The following is a 19285-nucleotide window of genomic DNA, read 5'->3' on the forward strand; positions in this document are numbered from 1 at the left end:
TTAGATGAGAAGTTAAACACAGTTCCCAATTGCACTCTTAAAGCAGATGTAAAAGATCCCATGACACTTGTTCAAAGAAGGCCAGGGGAGTTATCCCTGGTGTCCTGGCCAATAATTATCCCACAATCAACATCACAAAAAACCTAATTATTTCAGCCAAGCTAGAAAAACATGCAAAATCACAAAACATTTGCCTAATTCTTTGAAGATTTGTCAAAGAAACTCAAACATTTCACCTTTGTTATGTTTCATTATTAAACAGAAGGTTAATCTGGAAAATTCCAAAAGAGAAAAAAAAAAGTTTTATTTTCCTTTATGTATCTCAACAGTTGAAAAGCTGCTTTAATGAAACATCTATAAACAATGTTTAGTCTCATAAAATAGGTTATGCTGCATCAGCACCCTGTTTACACGGTGATTTGAATTAAAGTGTGGTTCTATGAAACTGCCACCACATCTTTTTCTGGACATTTTCAAAAGCCCTACTGTACAAAGCATAGGATTTTTTAAATGAACTAACAACATCTAGTGGCAGAAATAATATTGTTAGCTATCATAGCTAAAAGGAAAAATGTAAAAAGGGATGGGGTAACGCATAGAAATGGAACCAAGTGACTAGTGGTGGAGAGAGTGAATATTTAAAGTGGATGGGGTGCCAATCAAGAGGGTTGCTCTGTCCTCCATGGTGTCAAGCTTCTTCAGTGTTGTTATTCTTCTTCAGTGAGTCGATCAATTGGAGAGTCAGTGTGGACATGATGGGCCAAATGGCCTCCTGCATGGTAACAATTGTGTGATTCTGTTGTTGGAGCTGCGCTCATCCAGGCAAGTGGAAAGTATTCCATCACACTCCTGATTTGTGCCTTGTAGATGGTGGACAGCCTCTGATCTACTCTTGTAGCCACACTGTTCATATGGTTGGTCCGGTTAAGTTTCTGGTCTCACCTGACAGCCATATGTGCTGGATCTCAGCAAGAATCGTCAGATAGCAATCAAGAGCAGGCACTTTGCCTGATTTTTCCACTCCCTAGCCTGAGGCACTAAGATTATTTCAGCATTTCAGCTGCTGCACGGCACCAATACTAATTGTAGCAATTCATCAGCACACAGCAGGAATTGACCTTCTGGACTGTAGGTTTACACTGGCTGATTTCTGAACCCAGTTCTTGGCCAATAAGAATGGAATGTTTTAGAAGTGTGCGCTTTTGCACTAATCATGCATTTCTCCATTCTTTCTAAATATTTGGGTATGATGACATTATCATGCACAAGCAAAGCAGGTTACACATTTTTTAAGGCAGTATACAGTTTATGTTATTGCGCTGGTAATCCAAAGGCCTAGATTAATAATGCAGAAATCGGGGGTCCAAATCCCATTGTGTCAGTTTGAGAATTTGAATTCCGACTTTATTTTAAATCTGAAATAAAAAGTTAGTATCAATAAAAGTGACCATGAAGCTGTAGGCTTGTTGTAAAAACCCAAATGGTTTACTGATGGCCTTTGGGAAGGTAACCTGCTGTGCTTATCTGGTTTTTGATTCCAGTCCCCATGCCCTGACATGGCTGACTCTTGTCCTCTGAAGTGGCTGAGCAAGTCACTCAGTTGTATCAAACTGCCCGGAGTAGTTCAAGGCAGTGCCTCTACCTCCACACCCCACTACCCCCTCAACCCTCCATAACCTTCTCAGAGCAACAATGGATAGGCAACAAATGTCAACTCTGCCAGCAAAGCACACATCCTGAAATGAATGAATTTTTAAAAAAAATCTTCTCATGTATGGACTAGTCTGGTAAGGCTGCAGCGTGTACCATCTACAAGATATACTGCAGCAATGTACCTCAAGGTTCCTTCCAAACCAGCAACTTCTACCACCCAGGAAAACAAGAGCAATCGGCACAAGGGAATGCCATCACCTGCAAGTTCCCCTCCAAGTCACACACCAGAGCGATCTTGTTGGAACGCATTTGAATGGAGGTAGTAATGTGCACTGGTAGTGTTATCCTGTTTGAATAAGTGGGAAGAGAAAGGGAAAAACCCTTTTGAGAAAAGCAACATGAAGAGTGACACCCTTTAGCAGGCAGGAAGAGAGATTCCTGAAGGAATATACTGCACTGAAGGAGTGATTGGGTACAGAAAGAGGGACCAAACCCTATAGAGCAAGTGAAGATATATGTGGCTCTGCTGGAAGTGAAAAGGATGGGTCCTGTCAGTGTTCAGTGTGCCCATACTATACAATGGTTTCCTCCAAATCACTATGAACATCACTAGGAGACTATATTCAAGAACAGAATACACAAAGCTAAAGTTTAATTGTTGACTTAAAGTTTTTGCAACTCCTGCAACAAGATTTACTTACTTAGACATAGTTTCTCCGGTCCCATGTGGGACAATGGGCAGCAAGACGCCACCACCAGCCCAGACCAATGCAGTCTCTTTTGCTCAAGCACACATGTACTTCACCAGGTCTCCTTTGGCCAGTTGCATCTTCTTCTTCCACTGGTGGTGTCTATTCTACTGCAGCTCTGGAGAGGTATACATCTGGGAGGCAAAGAACATGGCCTGCCAGCATCAGTTGTTTCTCCGTTATGATGTCCCACAGGTGCCTTTGACCAATCCTCCATCAGATTTTTAAAAAGTTTTAATCAAGTAAGTGGTTCCAAATGCTCGTATGAACTAGAGCAGCAGCAGAACTTCACAATTAATTTACTTTTCGGTTTCAAATATTGTCATGTTGAGAGCTTTTGATTATTTTGCCTAGGAGAGATTTCAAATTAATTTATATTAAGATGTTTCTATTAAGTTAAGTTCAGCTCACACAGGCTTAAATTCACATAGCACACAAACTTCTGGTGATTAAGTCCAGATGAACATAGGAATTAGGAGCAGGAGTAGGCCATTCAGCCCTTCGAGCCTGCTCCACCCATTCAACTAGATCATGGCTGATCTTCTATCTCAATGCCGTTTTCCCACATTATCCCCATATCCCTTGATATCTTTAATATCTAGAAATCTATCGATCTCTCTCTTGAATACATTCAGTGACTATGAGCTTCCACAGCCCTCTGGAGTAGAGAATTCCAAACATTCATCCTCTGGGTGAAGACATTCCTCCTCATCTCAGTCCTAAATGGCCTACCTCTCATTTTGATGTCCCTTGATTCTAGACCCCCCTCCAGTCAGAGGAAATATCCTTCCCGCAGCTACACCGTCAAACCCTGTAAGAATATTGTACGCTTCAATGAGATCACATCTCATTCTTCTAAGCGGTAGAGAAGATAGGCCCAATCTCCTCAATCTCTACTCATAGGTCAATCCCACCATCCCAGGATTCAGTCTGGTAGACCTTTGTTGCAATCCCTCCAAGGTAAGTATATCCTTCCTCAGGTAAGGAGGCCAAAACTGTACACAATACTGCAGGTGTGGTCCCACCAAGGCTCTATACAATTGCAGCAAGACATCTTTACTCCTGTACTCAAATCCACTTGTAGTAAAGGTCAATGTACTATTTGCCTTCCTAATTACTTGATGCACCTGCATGTTAGCTTTCAGTGACTCATGAACACGGACACCCAGGTCCTTTTGGACATCAACATTGCCCAATCTCTCATTATATAAGAAATATTCTGCATTTCTGCTTTTCCTAAGTGGATAATTTCTCATTTTTCCACATTATATTCCATCTGCCATGTTCTTGCTCACTCAGTTAGCCTGTCTAAATCCTTTTCAAGCCTCTTTGCATCCTCTTCACAACTCACAATCCCACCTAATTGTGTGTCATAAAAGTAAACCACATTGTTGTGGATCTGGAGTCACATGTAGGCCAGACCAGGAAAGGATGACAGATATTTTTCCTAAAGTACATTTGTGAACCAGATGGCTTTTTACAACAATCAATAATAGTTTCATGGTCACCATGAGTGAGAGTAGCTTTATATTCCAGATTTATTAATTGAATTTAAATTCCCCCAGCTGCCATGGTGGGATTTGAACCCCTGTCCCCAGAGCATTAGCCTGGTACTCTGGATTACTATATAAAAACAAAAAAACTGCGGATGCTGGAAATCCAAAACAAAAACAGAATTACCTGGAGAAACTCAGCAGGTCTGGCAGCATCAGCGGAGAAGAAAAGAGTTGACGTTTCGATTCCTCATGACCCTTCAACAGAACCCTTCATCATCTCCCTACAAAGTTGGGCAGGAGGCAAGGGGCTGAAGGAAGGGGCTAGAGTAGGGATATTTCTCACATACATAACCACATCAGTTGGTGACACTAAGGTTGGCCAAAATGTTCTAATGATGTTCACACATCATAGATTTTAATGGCTTAAAATCATCTCAAAAAGGAATGAATCATAACTGAGCAGAAGGAAAATTGCCTGTTTAAGAAAAAAAGTGAGTGCAGCAATTTCCTCTGCACCTGCAGACTAACTAAAATCTGGCAACTTGGCAAACACCCTCAGCAAAGCCAAAGTGAGAAACAGCATTCAGGACTGCGCAAAGATTCCTTAAACAAGACATCCAATTTAATTCTACAAATGGAACCATTCATTGATAGCCACTGCAGACATCATTCAGTTAGGAGGTGCTCTGGGATATGCACATCTTAAAATGGTGCACTGTTTTTTAAATCTTATTTTTTCAATGTTACAACATAGTCACTGACCTTGAGGAGATTAACCTGCAGCAAATCGAAATCACCAGGCTTCAACCCCTTTTTGAACAGAGATTCTTTTTGCAAGGAGCCCCATCTGGTGGCATTGCTTAAAAAGCAACAGTTAACTTTCTTTTTAAGTTCTGAAGAGTACACACGCTTTCCGCTGTTGTGCAGCTGTTGTTTTTTAAAGAAGATACTGAGCAGTCATTATAAACCAATTAGTCATTTACAAAAAGAAAATGTTACTACAGCAATTGTATGAGATGTCTCCAGAGTTAAATTTGTCAAACACTGGAATAATGCAAACTGTGAAACATTATTTTCCAAGTGCTTTACTTACTGCCAACTTACAAAACCAAGTCCAGTTAAAAGAAAACAGGACAACTACAAACAGTGATACAACAGTGAAAAATAAGCATGGGAACTATAACATGTAAGAAAGAAGAAAGACTTGCACTTATTTAGCACCCCTCATGACCTCAGGATATCATAAAGCACCTTACAACCAATGAAGTACTTTTGAAATGTAGTCATTTGTAATGTAGGAAACATGGCAGCCAATTTGCACATTGCATGGTCCCACAAACAGCAGTGTAATAATCTATTTTAGTGACATTGATTCACAGAATCACAGAATTGTTGCAGCACAGAAAGAGGCCATTTGATTAAGGGATAAATGTTGGCCAGGACAACAGGGGAAAATCCCATGCTTCTGTTCAAATAATGCCATGGTTCTTTTAAGTCTACCTGAGTGGACAGCCAGGGCCCCAGTTTTATGTCTCAGCTGAAAGATGGCATCTCCAATAGTGCCGCATTTGCTCAGTACTGTGCTGGTGTGTCAGCCTAGATTTTGCGCTTAAGGAGTGGGTCATCAATCCACAACCTTCTGACTCAAAGGTGACAGTACTATCACTGAACCAGGCCTGACACCTAAATAAACATTCAACATAACCTTGCCTTGAGCCCCAAAACAAAGTTCTAGAATAGCTATTCATCTTGCACACCTCTACTATTCTAATCTAGTCTGTTTGCTGTCCACAGATGACATTTTTCTTGGTTACACTGGTACTTGCCCACTTATGCTTTTGAGGAGAGCCCAGTGAAAACTGTCAAATTATCCAACTACAGTCTTTCATTATATCCTCCATTAAGCTAATGGGCTGTACAACCTAAAACATTAGCTAACAGCAATAACAATCATGTTACATTAATTTAATGTTCTATTCCAGAGGATTGGCTCAAAAAAGGGCGGGACTGGGCCTTAGATATTTCTGGGTACAAGGTGTTTAGGAGCGAAAGGAAAAGAAGAAAAGGGGCAGGGGGGATTGGCAATATTATTTAAAGATGACATTACAGAACTGGAGAGAAAGGATTTTCCAGAGGGGTCAAGGACAGAATCTCTCTGGCTAGAATTAAGGAATGGGAAAGGCGCAAAACATTAATTGGTGTAGTATATAGACCACCAACTACTGGAAAGGATGTGGAGAAACAAATTTGCAAAGAAATTACAGAGAGGTGCAAGAGTTATGGAGTAATCATGATGGGGGACTTCAATTATCCAACTATAGACCGGGATAGGAATAGTACAATCGGACAAGAGGAGCGAAAGTTCCTGGAATGTGTTCAAGATAATTTTCTACAGCAGTATGTTTCCAGAGCAATGAGAGGACATGCACTTTAGGACCTGGTTCTGGGGAATGAGTCGGCCCAAGTGGATCAAATATCAGTGGGAGAGCCTCTAGAGGACAGTGACCATTGTATCATAAGGTTTAGGTTGATCATGGAAAAGGGCAGGGAACAACAGGGATAATTAATTGGTGGAAAGCCAACTTCGATGAGATGTGAACGCATCTGAGTTGAGTGAGTTGGAATCAAATGTTGGCAGAAAAGACAGTGGCTGAACAATGGGCTACCTTCAAAGAAAATGTATTGCAGGCAATGTCAAGGTATATTCCCTTGAAGGGAAAATGTAGGACAAAAAAATCCAGAGCACCTTGGATGACGAGAGCAATAGAAGTATCGACGAAAAGGAAGAAGTATGTGTACGACAGATATCAAGTAGAAAATACAGTGGAGAATCAGGCTGAACATAGAAGGACCAGAGGGGAAGTGAAGAAACAAATAGGAAAAGCAGAGAGCATGAAAAGAGGCTGGCAGCGAATGTAAAAGGGAACCCCAAGGTCTTCTATAAACATGCAAATAATAAAAAGGTGGTAAAAGAAAGAGAAGGGCCGGTTAATGGCAAAAAGGCACTTGCATGTGGAGGCTGGAGAAATAGCAGGGGTGTTAAACGAGTACTTTGCATCTGTCTTTACAAAGGAATAACTTGCTACCTAGGCCAAGGTGAGAGAGGAAGTAATTGGTACACTAGAAGAACTTACAATCGAGAGGAAGGAGGTGTTGGAAAATTATCTTGACTTTAAATAGATAAGGTATCAGGACCAGATGAGATGCATCAAAGAGTACTGAGGGAAGTGAGATTGGAAATTGCAGAGGCACTAGTGATAATATTCCAGTCTTCCTTAGACACAGGGGAGGTGCCAGAGACTGGAGAACTGCAAATGTTACACCCTTGTTCAAAAAGGGGTGCAAGGATAAAGTTGGCAACTACACGCCAATCAGTTTGACCTTTGTGGTAGGGAAATCTCTAGAAACTATAGTACGGGATAAAATCAATATTCAGTTAGACAAATGCAGGATAAATAAGGAATGCCAAAATGGAGTCATCAAAGGAAAATCATGTTTAACTAACTTGCTAGAGTTTTTTGAGGAGGTAACAGAGAAGGTTGAAAAAGGGAATGCTGTTGATGTGTACATGGATTTTCAAAAGGCATTTGATACAGTGCCACATAACAGACTTGTGAGCAAAATTCTAGGTCATGGAATAAAGGGAAAGTAGGCACTTGGATAAGAAATTTGCTGAGTGACAGGGAACAGAGAGTAGTGATAAATGGTTGTTTTTCAGATTGGAGGAATATTTGTTGTGGAGTTCCTCAGGGGTCAGTGTTGGGACCCTTGCTCTTCCTGATATATATTAATGGCCTAGACTGTGGTGTGCAGGGCATAATTTCAAAATTTGATACGAAGATGATACAAAGGTTGGAAATGTTGTCAACTGTGATGGTGATAGTCTTGAACTTCAAAAGGACATAGACATGTTGGTGGATTGGACAGATAAGTGACAGGTGAAGTTCAATGCAGAGAAATGTGAGGTGATTCGTTTTGGCAGGAAAGATATGGTGAGACAGTATAAAATAAAGGGAGGGTCTCTAAAGCAGGAATAGATGGACCTCAGTGTATATTTACATAGGTCATTGAAGATGGCAGGGCATGTTGAGGGAGCAGTTAATAAAGCATATAGTATCTTAGGCTTTATTAATAGGGGCATTGAGTACAAGAATAAGCAGGTCATGCTGAACCTGCATAAGACACTAGTTAGGCCTATTTGGAGTACTTTGTCCAGTTCTGGGCGCCATACTTGAAGAAGGATGTGAAGCCATTGGAGTGAGTAGGAGGGGAGGTGATGGCATAGTGGCATTGTCGCTGGACTAGTAACTCAAAGACCCAGATTTATGCTCTGGGGACCCGGATTTGAATCCAGCCAGATATGTAAAAATCATCTGGTTTTTATAACAATTGACTAATGCACTTTAGGGAAATGAAATCTGCTGTCCTTACCTGGTCTGGCCTACATGTGACTCCAGACCCACAGCAATGTGATTCACTCTTACATGCCACCTGAAATGGCCTAGCAAGCCACTCAGTTGTATCAAACCGCTATAACACCTCAAAAAAGGAATGAAACCTGACGAACCACATGGCATTGACCTAGGCACCAGAAACAACAATGGCAAACTCAGCCCTGTCGGCCCTGCAAAGTCCTCTTTATTAACATCTGGGGGCCAGTGCCAAAATTGGGAGAGCTGTCTCACAGACTAGTCAAGCAACAGCCTGACACAGTTATCCTCACAGAATCATATCTTAGAGATAATGTCCCAGACACCACCATCACCATCCCTGCCTTTGTCCTGTCCCAACGTCAGGACAGACCCAGCAGGGGTGCAGCACAGTGGCATACAGTCAGGAGGGAGTTGCCCTGGGAGTCCTCAACATTGACTCTGGACCCCATTAAATCTCATGGCATCAAGTCAAAGATGGGGAGGAAACTTCACGGATCGGTACAGACTCGATGGGCCGAAGGGCCTCTTCTGCACTGTGTGATTCTGTGATTACCACGAACTGCCCTCCCTCAGCTGTTGAATCAGTACTCCTCCATTTCAAACATCACTGAGGGTGGCAAGGGCACAGAATGTACTCTGGGTGCAGGGCTTCAATGGCCATCACCAAAAGTGGCTCAGTTGCAACATTACTGACCAAGCTGGTCAAGTCCTAACGGACGTAGCTGCTAGACTGGGTCTGCGGCAGGTGGTCAGGGAACCAACAAGAGGGAAAAACATACTTGACCTCATCCTCATCAATTTGCTTGCCACAGATGCATCTGTCCATGACAGTAGCAGTAAGAGATTGTCCTTGTGGAGACGAGGTCCGGCCTTCACACTGAGGATACCCTCCATCGTGTTATATGGCACTACCACTGAGCTACATGGGATAGATTTCAAACAGATCTAGTAACTCAAGACTCCATGAGGCACTGTGGGCCATCAGCAGCAGCATAATTGTACTTGAACACAATCTGTAACCTCATGGCCAGCCATATCCTCCACTCTACCATTACCACCAAGCCAAGGGATCAAACCTACACCATATGGACTGCAGCGGTTCAAGAAGGCATCTTACCACTATCTTCTTATGGGCAACTACGGATAGGCACTAAATGCTGGCCCAGCCAGTGAAGCCCACATCCTGTGAATGAATAAAAAAATGTACAGAGGAGATTGACAAGAATGATTTCCAGGATGAAGAACTGTAGCTATGAGGATAGTTTGGAAAGGTTGCAACTGTTTTCCTTGGAGAAAAGAATACTAACAAGAGACTTTATAGAAGTATTCAAGATCCTGAGGGGTATGGACAGGGTAAATAGTGAGAAACTGTTCCCACTCAAGGGAACATCAAGAACTAGAGGACACTGATTGACAATAATAAGCAAAAGGAGTAAATGTGATGAGAGGAAAAGCTTTTTCATCCAGAGGGTGGTTGTAATCTGGAACAAACATTTTGAAAGGGTGGTGGAGGCAGGTTTGATTGAGGTGTTCAAAAGGTAATTGGATTGCTGCCTGAAAAGAAAGAATGTGCAAGTTTACAGGAATAAGGGAGGGGAGTGGGACTAGGTGGAATGCTCTTTCAGAGAGCCAGTATCAGCCCAGTGGGCTGAATGGCCTCCTTCTGCACTGTAAAAGCCAGATGGTGAAGGATAAAACTGGAACCAATCTTTGCACACTTCTATATTTATTGACAACCATAGTTTTAGTGTGTCTATTTATTGGGGCTCAAGTGAATGCCCACCACATGCATACAATGAAACACAATTAATATACTATTAATACTTAAAGCTGCATAAGAAATCAAAGCAGGTTTTAGATCAGGCTAATCCAACCCACAGCCCATGGGCCGCATTGTGGCCTGCAACATTCCTCTATGTGTAGGATCGGAATCCCCTCCAACTGGGAAATTTATGGAGCATAATTTCAAACCCACAGACATATTTTGACCTCATGATTGGAACCAAAAATTACCAAAGCCAAGCTGTAGTCAGCAGTACAGGGCTGGGCAGCAAGGGGTTAATTCAGGCATTTAGTGAAAAAAATACATGACTCATCAAAAGCGTTTGGACATTGACTGCTATCAGGGAGCAACGGTACCAGGGAAATGCTATTACCCGCCATTGACTAGTGCAATCAAGAAGTCTGATTACCCAATATAATAGCACAAAGGACATATCATCAATACAATACATTCAAGGGATTATGCAACTAAGCTCTGAAAAATAGACAATATTACTAGAATAGGGTCATTCAAACCTTCATTAACTTTGGAGGCAGGTGCTTTTACCATGCCACCTAAAATAGCATGAGAATTGCTTGTACAATGAGAACTGATAATATTCATCTGGATACATCTTCCATGGAAAACCCCGTATTGTTTCAACCAGAAGGAGCTGATGACATTTGTCTGGACTTTGCATGGAATCAACTAAATGGACATTGGAACAACAGAAAATCTGTTCTGACGTGTCTGAGTTAAATTATTATAAAAGAGGAGCAGACCTGAGTATCTGGGCTGCAGTTGGAAAGAGGGTCAGGGCTGGTCACCTTGACTCAGGTCTACATTCTACATCAGACAGACCAGCAATGTTATGGATTGTAAGTGTTTTCAGCCATTGCTTGGTGATATTCGCCTGAAGGTTTTGGGTTGCCGTTAGAAGGAGAGTCAGGGCTGGTCACCTAGATTCAGGCCTACATTCTACACCGGACAGACCAGCCATGTTGGGAATTGTAAGTTTCAGCCAAATCGTAGTGATATTGGTCTGAGGGTTTTGTGAAGGTTTGGGGAGGAACTTGGTGTTTTCTGCTGGTTCCTTGTAACTTGTTTCAGCCATATCTTGGTAATATTGGACTGAGGGTTTTTTCTTAAGGCTTTAGGACAAAACATGGTGTGTCACCTGTGTTTTTGTAAGTTCAAACCGAGCCGTGGGGACTTTGTGTGGAGTTAGCATTTTTGTAAGTTTAAGCCCAAGTCATGGTGACTTCGTGCCTGGTACTGGGAACCAGTTGTTTTAAATTTTAGGTTTTGTACTGTGGGGTTGTGGGTGATTCAATAAAGCGATTGTGAATTATCAGAAGAAACTTGTCTCACTGGTCATTCTGTTCAAGCCAAACACTTGTAAATCTGGTGTCACGAACTTGAGTGTGGGGAAGATCTCTGAGGGAAAAAGGGAATCCCTACGATTGTTCAAAATGCTGTTAAGATTGGTCCATGAGATTGAAGGTTCCTGCAAGGGACTGGTCCTTCAATCACAGACTGTTTCCCTCCCACGTTTGCTGCTTATAGAACCTGAGAGCAACAAACATGGGAGAGAAAAAGGCAAACGGCAGCTGCAAGTTTGTGGAGAGAGAGAGAGAGCCTCCGCTCCCCACGCTTTCCCCCGGCTGCCACCATCTTTCCTTGGCTCCTGCCGCCTTTCCCCTTCTCCTTCCCCCTTTCCCCAACTCCCGCCGCCATCCCCCTGCTCCCACTGTCATCCTCCGGCTCTCACCGCTCTCCCCCAGCTCTCAGTGCGAAGCCATGTTTGGGCATCGCCAGGCCTCAGGCCTTGCTCCAGGCCTCTTTTCCCCTCTCATCACATCCACCCTCCACTCACCAATTTAGTGAGTGAGTGAGGATGGGTGAGTGAGGGTGGGTGTGTGAGTGAGGGTGGATGAGTGAGTGAGGGTGAATGAGTGAGTGAGGGTGTGAATGAGTGAGGGTGGTTTACACATGGACAATGTCGCTGAAAAAAGAGACTTATCTAAGCTTTTCATCTTGCACTCATCAAGACATTCACAAGAATACCAATATAGGGGGATAACAATTTGTTATGTGAAGAGAGTGCTGATTGGTTGGCAAATAGTGTTACTGTGGAGAATGCACCATTGATGGTAACTGACAGTTTGAAATTTAAACCAGGCAGCTTGACTCTGATTGGTCAAGGCATTGCCCTGAAGAATGAGTCAGCGAATAGCTGTCACTTATTTTGTTTAGCTGAAACAGGCGCAATGTATGTACATGTTCTTTCTGTGGGGCCCTGTGTGTTAATATATGTAGCTTCCAGTACACGCAAATGCATCTCACTGCAGGCCCAACTGACAATCTTAACTTGGTTGTCAGTATAATTCTCAGCACATTGAGGATCATTTAGCAAATGTTGTCTAATTGTGAAATCACATCTAATGTTAGACACTATGTTTTGAGTTTTGCAAGCACAGGCTGGTTGGGTACAGTCTGTACCCTACCCGTTGCGAACTGCGGCTGGGATATGCTCTTTGATATGATCCACCAGTCTTTGGGACATATGGCCTATGTACCTAGTATCACACTGGCACTGAAATTCACATACCACATTACTTATTTGTGAGATAGGCAGAATATCTTTTTGGCTTGACACCAGCATCCTGTTAGTGGCGAATACCAATTGTGTTGTTACTGCATAGTAGCCGCACCAAATTTCACCTGTTGCTCAAATCTTTGAGATACCTTAACCTTCCAGGGTAATCTGAAGTAGACTGGACACTTTACAGGGCCAAAGGTGATGGCCTTAGGCCTATTCATGAGTTTGCATGATGTACAGCACAAAATGATCTGATCGGGGAACCATTATCCTGCAGGATGCCTTTGATATGCCCTGTTTCAGCATCAAGCTTGCATGGTGAGCAAATGTCTTTGGCCCTATTTACGAGGTTGCCGATAAGATCAATCTTATAATTTGTGGAACTGTCAGAATCCCAACATGTACATTGACCAGTGAAGGTAGGCTCGGGTTAGACCGTGGCAGATTTCTCAACTAGTACATCAAGGAAGCGGAGTTCATTTGACTGCTCCATTTCAAAGTTGAATTTGAGCGCAAGATGGAGCCCATTAAGACATGTAAAGAAATTGTTACATGCAGCTGTGGATTTAAATATAGCAAACATATCGTCCACATATTGGTAAGGTGTCATTCCATTGAAGACATGTTTCTCATGGAACCTAACAAAGATGTTTGCGAGAGCTAGGCCTAGATGGGATCCCATGACAACGGCATCTAATTAGGCATACATTAAAACTGAACTCCACTGCGTGAGTTGCCAAGTTCATAAGTTTAATGAATACTGTCTTTTTCCAGCAAAACTCAAGTTCTAAACTATCAAACAAATATTTACAGACCATATCCCTGAACGGTGCATTAGGTGGGTTATCTATTAAGATTCTGTTACAGCATGATCCAATTTGTCTTAGCAAAACTGGAGCATCGGAGACCCATCCATAAGGATTACTGATATCACTTTTACTGTAAATATCCAATCCTGACTGACCAATGTTTCCTGTTATTACACATACAAATACAGTGCTGAATGTTCTTATAATATTAACTGTAAGTGTATGTGAGAGGGGTGAGTGTGCATCTGTGAGAGTGAGAGGGGTGTGTGTGAGAGGTAGAGGCTGAGAGGGAGGGGAGAGTGTGTGTCTGGCTCACTCCCAGTCTCAGGGGTCTCATTCACCCTCATTCCCACACACCAACACGCATTCTCATCCGTTTTCACAGTGGGTGAGAGTGAGTGAGTGTTATGGCCGGATTGGGAGGGGTGCACGAATTATCAAGCCCCACTACTCCATGGGCCGTACCGTTAATTTAATTGTTTGATTTTCTCACCAAAATGGCCAATTGTGTACCTGTACCTCTAGTATCCAGAAGAAGAGACTCTGACCAGATTTCTTTCAAAAAACTGAGAACAATTAATTTATTTTAAAACAAAACTCCTTTTAAACAAGTTTCAAGAATTGGTTGATAGTGATTATACTCTGGAAGTATAACTAACTAAACCTTTTAAACTTCCCCAGCACCCACAGAAGCACACACACACACACACACACACACATACGTACACAGTCAAACAAAAGACACACAGGTAGTCACCAGCAGAGTCAGGTGGATGGAAAAAAACTTGCTTAAAAAGCAAAAGAAAATTAAAGTTCACAGAGGGTCGATGCTGTCTGAAGACATGCCCAGTTGATGTTGGGAGGGTCACCAACGATACTTCAGCATGGAGGAGAGTATAGCTGGACCAATTCTTCCTGTATCAGCTAGGAAGTCCAAAATTATGCAGACAAATCACACTCTGATGAGGATTATCTGACTACAGGTCGAGAACCATACACAGTTTCACAAAGCAGAGAGGGAGAGAGAGCTAGTCAGGGTAGCCTTCTGTTCTCAGCCTTTCCCAAACAAGACTGAAAGCAAAACCACAGACTCAAACTTAAGGTTTGTCTCTGCCATGTGATTGCCTTTCTGTCTTCCAGCTTCATGAATTAAAGTGCTTTGCAGTTCATGACAAACAATCAATTCCTTCTCAAGTACCATACAGCTCAGGTAGTTTCTTGGAAGAGGCCTGCTTGTTGACAGTTCCAATGTGAACTTATGACACTTTTAAAAAAAGTCCAAATACTGCAATGTCCTTCCACATTTTAAGAAGAAAAATCCAGTTTAAAGAGATATAATCCTAACAGCACACTGAGACCGGGAGTGAGCCGGACACACATACTATCACCCTTCCCCATTCTAATTATTATTTATTACTCCTCTAAATTATCAATTTCTTGTTTTGACATTATTTTTTGCTCAGCAAGTTGTTTGTCTTCATAAGTCTGCTTTTTTTTTTTGAAATTCATGTTTCATGCTTTTCCAAACCTTATCTTTCTGAAGTTTGCTTATCAGTCCCTTGAGTGAGAAACATGACCCCCCACCCCACCCCCATGCAAAAAGGTTGGGCAAGCCTGTTTTAGATAAACTTAATCAAAAGAAATTCTTTTTCTCCCTTTATTTTCAACTATTTTCGCTCCTGTGCTGAAGATACTGACTTCTTATTGGGATATGGTTCCACAGATCTCTTCATAAACCTCACTCAAGTGAGGTAACAGACAGTAGGTGTCAACTGACTATTCAGTCATGGGGTGGGGAAGGGAGGGGGTAGGACACAACATGAATCACAAGCTAGACTTTTCTCTCACCCTTCATCCACACATATGCACTTCCAGCATGGAAAGTAAATAAACATTAACATAGGAAATAGGAGCAGGAGTTTGGCCCCTCAAACATGCTCTGCCATTCAACTGGATCATGGCTGATTTTCTATCTCAAAAACCATTTTTCCCACCCTATCCCCATATCCCTTGATGTGTTTACTATCTAGAAATCTAGAATTCTGTTTTGAACATACACAATGATTTAGCCTCCACAGTTCTCTGGGGTAGAGAATTTCAAAGATTTACCACCCTCTGAGTGAAGAAATTCCTCCTCATCTCCTAAATGTCCTACTTCTTAGTCTGAGACTGCATCCCCTAGTTCTAGACTCCCCAGACAAAGGAAACATCATTCCTGCTTCTACCTTATCAAGCCCTGTAGGAATTTTGTATGCTTCAGTGGGATTGCCTCTCATTCTTCTGGACTCTGGAGAAAATGGGCCCAGTCTCCTCAATCTCTCCTCATTGGACAATCCCACCATCCCAGGATTCAGTCTGGTGAACCTTCGTTAAACTCCGTCTATGGCAAGTATATCCTTCCTTAGGTATGGAGACCAAAACTGCACACAATACACCAGGTGCGGTCTCACCAAGCTCTATATAATTGCAGCAAGACATCTTTACTCCTGTATTCAATCCTCTTGCAATAAAGGCCAGCATAATATTTGCCTTCCTGATAGTTTGCTTGCTAGCTTTCAGTGATTCATGAACAAGGACATCCAGGTCCCTTTGGACATCAACACTTGCCAAACTCTCACCATTTAAAAAATATCCTGCATTTCTGTTCTTCCTACCAAAGTGGATAACTTCACATTTTTTCATATTATATTCTATCTGCCATGTTCTTGTGGTCCTATGTTCCCATGTTCCTAAACATTAAGATTTTATCTGCTTCTTCTTTACACATGGATGTGGAAACAAATGTTGGTTTCCCAGTTGCCCTTCTGATTGTGATCAGATATCACAGGTCAACTAGGGTGTGAGCATCACTAGCAAGGCTACCGTTGATTGCCCATCCCCATTCATCCTTGAGAAGGTGTTGGTGAACCATCTCCTTGAATTGCTGCTGTCCATCTGGTGCAGGTACACCTCTGGTGCTGTTAGGGAGAGAGATCCAGGATTTTGACCCAGTGGGAATTGACAGAAACAAGTACCTGGTTCGCTCTGTGTTAGGCTGTGCTGAATTCAGTGGTGTTTTTTGATGCATTAAGCCCAGCTCAGATTACAGGATGGGTCAAAATGTTTATAAAATCATGCTTGAACTGGGATCTCTGAGAAGTACAACATCCAAACCGCAGTTCACATTGTAATTTTGAAACATTTTGATTGATTCTACAGTGTAAGCAGAATATTAAGTCATAGGGTACTGCCCGTACCTAATGTATCCCTTTATAGTTTGCCAAGCCTGTGCATGGTTTACTAATCTCACCTCTAAACAGTATGCATTACTTACACTCCTGCTGTATAGCACAGCTAAACAACTTACATTATTTAATATAACCTTATTTCCATAATCTAGTTGTTGCCCGTACATCAAACTTAGTCTCCAAAAATATCTGTCAGTCACTGTAATAATTTAGTTTTTTATTCTTTCATGGGGTGTGAGCATCAGTAGCACTGCCACCATTGATTGCTCATCCTTGAGAAGGTGTTGGTGAACTACTTTCTTGAACCGCCGCTGTCCATCAGCTGCAGGTACACCCGCAGTGCTGTAGGGGAGAGTTCCAGGATTTTGCCCAAATAGGAATTGACTGAAACAAGTAACGGGTGAACTCCGGAAATGGCAAAACACAAGGTAACCATCCACACAATCTACAAAGGTTTAGCTTGTGCTGCCAATATAAATGTTGATGGAATACGGATATTAGTCTGTGATGCTGACTCAGGAGAAGCAGAAGTGACAGTGAGGGAGCAGCTGACAGCTTCAAATCAGGATGGGGTCTAACTTGGAGGGGAGCTTGCAGGCAATGATGTTCCCATGCATCTGATGCCCTTGTCCTTCTAGGTGTTAGAGGTCATGGGTTTGGAAGGTGCAGTCAAAGGAAGTTCGGTGAGTTGCTGCAATGCATCTTTTATTTAATACATGGTGCTGCCACTGTGCATCAGTGGTAGAGGATGTGAATATTTAAGGAGGTGGATGAGGTGCCAGTCAAGACAGTTGCTTTATCCTGGATCGTGTTGAGTTTTTTGAGTATTATTGGAGCTACACTCATCCATCCAGGCAAGTAAAATTATTCCATCGCGCTCCAGACTTCTGCATTGCAAATGGTGGACAGTCTTTTGGGATTCAGGAAATGAGTTGCTGCTCTGATCTGCTCATGTAGCCACAGTATTTATATGGCTGGTTCAGTTCAGTTTTTGCTATTAGCGGACAGGGCATGTCTGGGCAATTTTCCACCTTGTTGGGTAGATGCCACTGTTATATATGTACTACAACAGCTTGGCTAGGGGGTTTTGCCTGGTTCTCAAGCACAAAGCTTCAGTCCTACTGCCGGGATGTTGTCAGGGCCCATGGCCTTTGCTGTATCCAATGTCTTCAGCCATTTCTTAATGTCACGTGGAGAGAATCGAATTGGCTGAAGACTTATATCTATGATGCTGGGGATCTCAAGAGGAGGCTGAAATGGATCATCCACATGGTACTTCTGGCTGAAGATGATTTTAACTGCTTCAGCCTTGTCTTTTGCACTGACATGCTGAGCTCTCCCATCCTTGAGGATGGGGATATTTATGAAGCCTCCTCATCCAATTAGTTAGTTAATGGTCCACCACAAATCATAACTGGATAGGGCAGGATTGCAGAAATTTGACCTGATCCATTGGTTGTGGGATTACTTAGCTCTGTCTATCGCATGCTGCTTCTGCTTTTTAGCATGCATAAAATTCTGTGTTGCAACTTCACCAGGTTAACACCTCATTTTTAGGGATGCCTGGTGCTGCTCCCTGCATGCTCTCCTGCACTCCTCATTGAACCAGGGACAAAATCAGTTAGGTTTCTCCCTCTTGTTGGTTGTCACCACCTGTCACAAGCCTAGTCTGACAGATATTTCCTCCAGTACTCAGCCAGCTCAGGCAATAGTGGTACTACTGAACCATTCTTGGTGAGGGGCATCAGGTCAAACATGGGCAAGGAAATCTGCCTAAGAGAGAGGCTTCTGGTCTCACCCTTCCCCTTCCCCTCCATCCCAGAACCACAATAGTGTCCTCTTGTTCTCACCTTCCACCCAGCAAGTGTACATAGTCATCGGGTTATCCTCAGCTGTTTCTGCCACCTCCTGTATAATCCCACCACCAAACATCTGCCCCTCACCCCCATCTCCTTCCAGCATTCTGAAGGGTTCCTTCAGAACCCACTGTGGCATCCTGATCCACTCTTATACTCACTTGACTTGAATGTAAAGCACCTTCGCCTGCAAGCGCAAAAGATGCAACCTCCTCTCACCTCCAACACTACAGTCCACTACTATTCTTATACTTCTTCCACTTTGGTAAACAGCTCACAATGCAGTCTTCTCTACACTGGGGAGGCCACACACAGGTTGAGTGATTGCTTTGTTGAGCATGTCCATTCAGTCCACAAGTGTAACCCTGAGCTTACAGTCACTTGTTATTTCAATTCTCTGAGCCACTCCCATTCTGACCTTCCTGTCCTTGCCCTGCTGCCAATGGAAGCTCCAGCAACAGCACCTCATCTTTTATTAAGGCATTTTACAGCTTTCTGGACTAAACACTGAGTTCAACATTTTTAGATCATAACCTCTGCCTCCATTTTTTTCGACAGTAGCTGTTGGTAATAATTCTGCTGTTCATTTAATTACTCCTGCCTTCCAAATTATCACAGATCTTCCCTTTTGTTCTGTCCTTCCCCATCCCCACCTCTGTAATTGCTGAAAACCTATCACATCTGCGACATTTTGCAGC

The sequence above is a fragment of the Carcharodon carcharias genome, chromosome 4, assembly GCF_017639515.1.
Source record: "Carcharodon carcharias isolate sCarCar2 chromosome 4, sCarCar2.pri, whole genome shotgun sequence".
Classification (NCBI taxonomy): Eukaryota; Metazoa; Chordata; class Chondrichthyes; order Lamniformes; family Lamnidae; genus Carcharodon; species Carcharodon carcharias.